Source organism: Gossypium arboreum, chromosome 3 (genome assembly GCF_025698485.1).
Source record: "Gossypium arboreum isolate Shixiya-1 chromosome 3, ASM2569848v2, whole genome shotgun sequence".
NCBI classification, from domain to species: Eukaryota; Viridiplantae; Streptophyta; class Magnoliopsida; order Malvales; family Malvaceae; genus Gossypium; species Gossypium arboreum.
In genome coordinates, this window is record NC_069072.1 from 120,830,768 (window position 1) to 120,840,158 (window position 9,391).

At 38.5% G+C, this 9,391-nt stretch overlaps 1 long non-coding RNA gene across 1 annotated transcript; it reads left to right on the plus strand.

Annotated features, from left to right (window-relative positions):
- The first annotated feature begins 5,604 nt into the window (after positions 1-5,604).
- On the plus strand, positions 5,605-7,210 carry LOC128290375 (uncharacterized). Its single transcript, XR_008280179.1, has 3 exons — positions 5,605-5,668; positions 5,783-5,826; positions 7,028-7,210. It is a non-coding gene; the product is annotated as an uncharacterized LOC128290375 (long non-coding RNA).
- Positions 7,211-9,391: the final 2,181 nt, after the last annotated feature.

The window sequence follows — 9,391 nt, forward strand, 5'->3', positions numbered from 1 at the left end:
ACATATTTACTTACTAGGCTATAATGCTTACTCCCTTCCTTTCCTTTTTCCTATAGTGTTGCAGATGTTAGCTCGAGTTGGAGGTCGCTGGAGGTTAAATCACACTATCAAACTATTGATCGATATATAAAGGTTTTAAAGCATGATATGGACCTTGTAAGTTTTTTTTTAAGGGATAGCTTGAATATGTTTGAAAATTTTAAAATTTGATGAAATTTTATGTCTCGGTTTTAAATGATTACAAGTACTCAAGTCCGGTAATACCTCGTACCCTGTTCCGGCGTCGGATATGGGTAAGGGGTGTTACAGCCCCCACGCCTGTGTGGCCCACACGGTCCAAATTGGCCTTGACCGTATGAATCACACGGCCTGGCCTAGAATCACACACGCCCATGTGGACTACCCATGTGGGCTTACACGCCCGTGTAGCCCACATGTCCCAATTCAGTCTAGCCTGTGTGTCTCACATGGCCTGCCTGGCCATCACACAGTCGTGTCACGAGCGCACGGCCTGGCTCGTCGATCACACAGTCGTGTCATGAGCGCACGGCCTGGCTCATCGATCACACGCCCGTGTTTTGTCACACTGCCTACCACATGGGCAACCACATGCCCATGTGGCGTCGACAGAATGATTTTTTGGCTTTTCATCGAATCCCATTTTCTGCTTTTCAAGTACATACCTAGTATCAATTAAAGCTAAAAATATTCATGAGCACTCCAAAACCTACAAATCGTCACTCCAATGCCCAATTTCAGTAATATTAACAAAACTCAATCGATATTATAACGAGATGTTCAACCCAAAACCTTCAAACTCTTACCTTCAATCGAGAACAAGAATTCTACCCTCTTAAAACGACAATCGGCATTCTCCAGGCTCATGATTAACTACTAAAACACAAGTAAAAACCCCTCTTAAACACCTATCCAGAGTAACGTTAGAGTTTACTGAAACGAAAACTTACTAAGCACGCACAATCTAACCTTGTACAGAAAATAATACGAAATAAAGAAGAAATAGAATGGGAAGCAAAATTCAAGGAGATATTTTCGAAAAAAAAAAAGAAAGAGGGAAAAGGATTATTGACAGAGGGGAGACACAATGAAACCGACGTCAATATTTTCCTCTGGATGGAAATAACAATTTGCCAGATTCTGCTAACTCCCCACTAATCCACACCCTAACCATTCACTACTCAAAGTCTTATTAAAACTTAAACTTTTCCTTGACGATCGCGCAAAAAAAATGCCCCAGCGAGGATTCAAACACAAGACCTTCATCACACCAACACTCAACTTATCCACCAGACCAGAAGGCCCATTCTGATATAAGCTTATCAATAATTAAACTTAAGCCCTTTAGGCCAGGTTAAGGCTTTACTCAAAAAAATAAAAAATTTTCCCAAGACAAGGCTTGAACTTGGGACCTCACACACACAGCCAGAACACTTAAGCACTGAAGCAGACAGATATTTATGTCACAATTTAACAGAACAACAATATAAATTTTGGGGCGTTACAATGTCCATATAAATTCTCAATTAACTTTCGCATCATATATGATCCAGGATGGTCTCATTGGTCAGGCCAAGCTGTAAATGCATTTGTATTGTAATAGCCCAAAATTGGGTCTAATTGGAACAGAGGTTTTGGGACCACAAAATTCGAGATAGAAATAATTATTTTATGATTATTTTGAGGTCTATGATATGATTCCATGATTTTGTGAAAATTTCGTGAAAAACTTCTATGCATAAAGTGCTCAATTTGAAGTTAGGGACTAAATTGAATAAGTTGCAAAACTTGAATTCTCAAAGTTTCTTGTAACACCCCGTACCCGAGACCGTTGCCGGAGTCGAACATGAGGTGCTAACCGACTTAATTCATTTACTTTCACAGTCCATTTTAAAAATTTCCAGGCAGTTGGCTAACCGCATCACTGTCACCTTAAAAATTATATCTTGAGTTCCAAAACTCGAAAATCAGTTTCGTAATTTTTCCATGAAACGAGACTCATATGTCCATCTACAGATTTTTTTCTAGAATTTTTTGTCAGGTCAATTAGTACAGTTTATTAGTTAAAATCTCCCCTGTTACAGGGTGCGACTACACTGACCTTCATGCATTACGACTTGGATATCTCCCTGTACAGGGCTTCAACACTGATGCCGTTTGTTTTTAATGAAACTAGACTCAAAAAGGAATCTATACATATAAGGCATGACTTATAATTATCTCTGGTTAATTTATAATGAATTTCCAAATTCAGATCAGGGGATCCAGAAACAGTTCTGGCCCTGTCTCACGAAAACTTTAACATCTCATAATATACTGTTCATATGAACGTTTCGTTACTTTCCTATGAAAATAGATTCATCAAGGTTCGATTACATAATTTGTTCACTATTTAAATCCATTCCTACTAGTTTTAGTGATTTTTCACATCCACGTCACTGCTGCTTCCAGCATCTATTTTTAAGGTACCTATTTCATGATCCTCCATGGATCAACTAGAGTTTGTCATACATATACCAAAAGTGATCATGAATAACCATTCCCATAGCTAACCGTTACCAACATTTCCATACCTCTCGATGAACAACATACAAAACGATTATAATGCTATGATCAAAGTATATTTAAGCCATTTTCGCATGGCTATCCAAATTTACACAAAACCGAAGGGTTCATGACCAACAACAAAAGGGTAGTCCTATACATGCCATTTCAAAGTTCAACCAAAAGAATACCAAAAGGAGCTTTGATAGTGTGGGCGACTTCGACTTCAAAATCCCGAGTCCGATAGCTGAAGAACCAAAATCTATAAAACAGAGAATCAAGAAACGGAGTAAGCATTAAATGCTTAGTAAGTTTTGAGCAAAGAATTTAAGCACATCGGAAGTATAGCATTCATATAACTAAACGGATAATTCCATATATACATATTCTCAAATCATTCCTACTTCACATTCCAGCCCCTATATTCATACATAAGGGATCATCTTAGCCAAATACCTAAGCTCATTACTCATTGAGCGAATATTATTCAAGGAATCAACTATTCCAATGCACATACTGAAACATACCTCATTGTTGGGATTTTACAAGCGTATTAACTGAAATTTTTACAGCAAGATCGCTCATTTCGAATCACGTACCTTGAATTTAACCGGATATAGCTACTCGTTCAAATGCCTTCGGACATAGCTCGGTTATAGTAACTTCGCACAAATGCCTTCGGCTTAGCCCTAATTAGTAACTCGCACAAATGCCTTCGGATCTTAGTCCGGATATAGTCACTTAGCACAAAGCCTTGGGACTTAGCCGGACATCATTCAATAACCATGTACATTTATCAATAGATCATGACACATCCGTATTTCATTTTCATTACCAAAGCTCAAACACAAGACACTTATCACACTTGAAATTTCGGCTCAATAGCCACATACAAAGAGCATGATTTTGATTTGCTTAAAACATGATCTAATCAAATCATAATCTAAGTTCCATCACTTGAAAACTTACCTCGGATGTGGTCGAACGATTTCGGCGGCTATTCGATAACTTTTTCCTTCCCCTTATCCAACTGTGGTCCTCTAAGCTCTTGAGCTAATTCAAACAAATTTAACTTATTAAAGTCTCATTATGCTAGCTTATGGCCGAATATGACAAGGAGTTTAATAGGTCATATTGTAACACCCCGAATTTGGGCCTAGAAGTATTGGGCCTTGAGTGGGGGTCCGTAAGGAGGTTGTATATAGGTATTTAATTGTGCAATGAAATGAAACAATTAAATGTTTGCTATTAGTGGTTAATGGCTTTGAGAAGTGTTGGAGAAATCTTGGGTTCAAACTTGGGCTTTAGCAAAATTTTGGTATTAAGTGAAAAAAAAACCTGGATGCTTGGATGAGGGTTTTAAATTATTGTGTTAAATAAATAACACAAAAGCCTTGTGGCTTAGAGGCAAGTAGCGTGTGGAGCATTTAAGGGGAGGCATGGGTTCGAATCCCATGGCAAGCAAAGAGCATTTATTTTGCTAAAAGGGGGCGGCAAGAGTTGGTGTTGAATTTAAACTCTGATGTTGGAGGGATCCCACATCGGGAAGCTAACATAAGAGTGGATACAAAGCTGGCTTTAAATAGAGGGAACCATGAGGAGAGTAAAGGCACCTTTCTTGGCTAATCCCTTTCGCTGTATGCCGTGCTCGTTTGGGTTGGGCGTCGGCTAAGAGTGCTCGGAGCGTGGATTAACTCCAGTCTCCTATCGGTGTGTATTTCTTACTACTCTAGTCGTAGGATGGCTACTTGGTAGTGATGGGCGAAAGGGGTCATGTGGGCCTAATGGGCCTCTGAGCCCAATTGGATAAGTTGTTTGATTGTGTAGTAAATATTGGGCTAGGCTAGGTGAATCTAATATTTGTGGCTAGATTTGGGTTAAAAGGGCCACACGAGCGTGTGGGCCCATTTGGGCGAGAATGGGCTTTAGAGCCATTAGTATTGTTATCCATGTTTAGAATACTTTAGTTTACTAAAATTACCGAAATACCCTTAGTTTGTAAAAATCTTTGAAATACCCTCGATTTGTAAAATTATTGAAATACCTTCGACTTGTAAAATTACCAAAGTACCCGATTTACAGAATTATCGTTTTACCCCCGATTTACATAATTACCGTTTTACCCCTGATTTACATAATTATCGTTTTCCCATCGACTTACAAATTACTGTTTTACCCTCGATTTACGTAATTACGCTTTTACCTCGATTTATAGAATTACTATTTTACCCTTGATTTACTGAATTCTTTGTTTTACCTCGATTTACAAAATTACTAAAATACCCCTAGTTTGTAAAATTATCAAAATACCCTTGGTTTGTGAAATTATCGAAATACCCTCAATTTTTAAAATTACCAAAATACCCCTGATTTACAAAGTTACAAAAATACCCTTGACTTTCTAAAAATTATAGAAATACCATTGGTTTACAAAATTACTTGAAATACCCTTGGTTTGTAGATTTACCAAAACACCCTTGTAGGATGAAATGACTAAAATACCCTATTAGGTAAAAAGACCGTAAAGCCCTGTAGGGTAAAGTGACCGTAAAGCCCTGTATGGTAAAGTGACCGTAATACCCTCAGTATGGTAAAATGACGAATATGCCCTAATGTTTCGTATGGTGATGTGCTTAGGATTTACATATATTGATATTGGATTAGTTAAGTTTGAGTGACAGTGGTGGTTATCGTGGCGATTGATTTTGGAAGCGTTTCAACTTCAACCCGTAGCGGTGTGTACTAACCTCGTAATAGCTTAGATTAATATTTCTTTGAAAAGCCAAAGCTTCATATTTTAGTGATTCAGAATTAATATTTAGATCTATTTTCTCGCACGTTTAAGTTGGATTCACAACGGATATGGGGTAAGAAGGTATTTGGAACGTTCTTCAACGAGTAGATCTCTTGGTAAGTATTGAACCTTCTTTCCATTTGTATCTTGTGGTTTAAGAAAAGTGAAAACCCTCTCATCGACTAAGGCTAAAAGGGTTTTTGTGTTATTTGGTTTGTTGGTGATAGTGAGGATTAAAGGCTACCGATCGAGGAGTGTGTGAAAAGCTTGGATCATCGGAGTGACTAAATCTAGTCATCAACTTCGGCAAAGGTATGAACCCAAGGGCCATTGTGGATGGTGGCCGAATGTGTAAGTGATGATAATAGGTAGTTTTCGATTTGGTTTAATATTAACATGGTCTAATCTATAAGTGGTTGATTATAGGAGAAATCGCATAGGAGATCTCGTCAAGGAATATCGCAAATTAGGTGTGTAACGAACCCTTTTTCATAGCTTAAAGCGATAAAATGTCGAAAAGCCAAAATGCCGAAATTCTGGCATTTCGAGGACTTGTGAGCAAGCGAACGCTCACTAGTTAGTTAGAATCGATGAGACGATGATCGAGAACGATGGAAACGGTAAGGACGTGTTTTTGGCGTTCACGGTAAGTTGGGCCTCGAGGGGCTGAAATAGGGCCCAATAGGCTTTCGAGCCCATTTGGGTAAAATTGCTAGAAAACGGAAATCTGTTAAATTGCCTGTTAAAACTATTAATACTATTATGGATATAGGCTAAATGGGCCTAGATGACAAAATCAGCTAGTAAGGCCCATCAGGGGTTTTTTGGCCCAATAACTCGTTTTCGCTAAAAGTGGGCCAGAATCACTGTATGCACCCATGAATTGTTTGTCACCGTTAATGAACATGGAAACCCTAATTTTTGGTAAAATTACAAGATTACCCCTATAACATGAAAATGACCGTTTGCCCTAGGTAAAATGACCATTATACCCCTAGGGTTTATGTATGATTTTAATACATGGGATTCGATAAACATGGTATGTATGATATGCACATGACATGTATGATATGCACATGATATGTATGATATGCACATGATGTAATCATAAATGCATTGGGTTGGGTTTTATATGAATGGAGGAAGTGAAAAAGGGCTTATGCCCCAGTTATTAAATGGCTTATGCCCCGCTTATCAAAAGGGCTTATGCCCGATTATCAAAAGGGCTTATGCCCCGATTATTAAAGGGCTTATGCCCTGATTATTAAAAGGGCTTTGCCCGTTGTTAAAAGAGGCTAGGCCTCGGTTATATGATAAAGCACCTATGCCGCCAAAGGAGAGTTATGGCGGGGTGGGTCGAGTTAATCCCACATGGTGTGTTGGTTGGTACGGTGGAGAGTAGCGGATGGTGGGTTGAGTAGTCTCCCAAATGGGTTGCATTATTTTATTGACATTATATGTGATATTGAAATGGGCCTATGGGCCATACCGTTTACAGTAAAGGCTTCGGCCCAGTGTTATGAAATATGAAATATGAAAAGGGCTATGGCCCAGTACATGTTTGAGATTGGATTTGGGCTTAGACCCAACAGGCTGTTATTGGTTTGGGCTCTGAAAGGGGCTTGTTGCACACTGAGTTTCCAAACTCACCCCCTTTCCTTAACCTTGCAGGTGAGCCTTGATGTGGGGACTTGGGCCGGAGGGGATTCAGAGTGGCCACGGTGATTGTCTTTGGACTTTTAAATAAGCGTAGGTTTTCTTTAAATTTCCTTTAAATATTATTTATTTTTGGGTTGTAATAAGGCCATTTTCACTTTCCTTTTATTTCTTTTTGGGATTATTTTAATTTTAATAACTTCAAACCTGGTTGATAATTATTCAAATGGGCTAGACTTAGGACGTGTTTTCAAAACGATACTTGTTTTCAAAAGAGTTCAACACCACGATTAATCGATTTATCAAAGTCGTTCACTTAAACAAATTTAAACTCGATATAACAAAGTGTGGCTATGGTTGTGAGCATGTCTAGGATTGGATCCAATCAAAGAGCTTGGTACTTAAGCGACCTTCATGGCTCACATCCTCTCTCTCGATACCTACCGGTGCCCAAATTTCTATACACTTTGTTAACTCAACAAAATATATGGTTTTAAAACACTAAAACGGAACGTGGGTTTTCAACTCCAATGTGGCACGTCAGATTCGGCCATAACGTCTAGGCTGGGTTTGGGGTGTTACACATATGGCCACCCTTTAGCTCAAATACACAATGGTCATGCGCATTTTTAATCACATTAAGCAATTTAACACAATTCATTTGAACATCAAAAGAGAACCTCAAGGTACTTAGTCCATAAATACATTAGACATTAGAGTTACATATGTACGAAATCACGAATCGAATTCAACATATTAGCTAATATTCCCCTTAGCCGAATTTTCTAAGTCAAGATAAAGCCATCAATATGCTTACCTATGGCCGAACATACACATCAACTTATGTACTCATTCATGTGGCCGAACATACATGTCTATGTTGAGGCCGATTGCAACACTCAATACACTCTACAAGTATGGTCACTTGTATTGACTAAACACCATTTTGTTTCAAGTTCAAAACTTGGCCCATACACATATAAACACTAGTAAAGCATCCTCTCCCATTCCATCGATTCAACACATGCATTACTCATTAATATACAAAATTATATTCGGCCTTAGCACACAAATTGCTAGCCGATTCTTCTCCATCTAGCAACTAATGCACATATGTGCTCATTTGTTAGACTCTACTTCATCTAACAACAACCATATTTTCCCTTCTACTTCCTACCATGGCCGAATGCATCACAACACCATACCATTTCAATTTTTGGTCATGGTTAAACAAAGAACTTAATGTCTCACTCAAAAATGCTAAAAAGAAGATTCAAGAATCATCAATCCACCATCACATGCATCATTACAAAGCTTCACTTTTAGCATGCAAATGATATCAACACAAATCCACCTTAGCCGAATATCATCTCCATGACATAGTAAAGATTTGAACCATGGGCTAGTTAGAACTCAAGCTAACTACTAAAATATACATGAATCTCATGGAGCAACCTTAAACATACCTTAGCCTAGTTACATGCATGGCCGAACCTCTTCAACATTTTCCTCCTTTCTTTCCTTTTGAATTTCGGTCAAAGATGTTCAAGGATGAACACACATTTTTTTTTCTTCGTTTTCTTTCTTCCATTCACGGCAAAAGGGGGGACATGGATGAGACCATTTTTTTTTCATCACTCCTCCCTTTCATTATTTAATTACCATGCTCATTATTTTATTTTTCCTAACATACATCACTAACATAACATGTTTGTGACATGTTTCCACCCATAGCATGGCCGGCCACTATGCTTTAATTTGGCTAATTTGACATGCAAGGACAATCACTTTCCCATATATATTAATAGGCCACTTGAACACTTGCCTAGCATATTTCTAAATTGTCTCACATAAGTCCCTACTAATAAATTTCACATACACTGACCGAATTAAAGTATGGAACTATCACACAAGCATTTACGCACATCATAAACACAGAATATAATCTTTAATTATTTATAAGACTCGGTTTCGTGGTCCCGAAACCACTCTCCGACTAGGGTCAATTTAGGGCTGTCACAACTCTCCCCCACTTAAGAAATTTTCGTCCCCGAAAATCTGACCGGTAAATAGGTTTGGGTATCGTTCTCTCATAGAGTTCTCGGTTTCCCAAGTAGCTTCTTCAACTCCGTGTTTGAGCTATAACACCTTTACTAACGGAACCCTTTTGTTTCGCAACTCTTTCACTTCACGAGCTAGGATACGAATCTGTTCTTCTTTATAACTCATATCGGCTTGAATTTCGACCTCGGAGGGGTTTATTACGTGCGAAGGATCGGATCTGTAACGTCGAAGCATCGAAACATGAAAAACATTGTGGATCCTTTCGAGTTCAGGGGGTAAAAGCAATCTATATGCAACTGGGCCAACTCGTTCGGA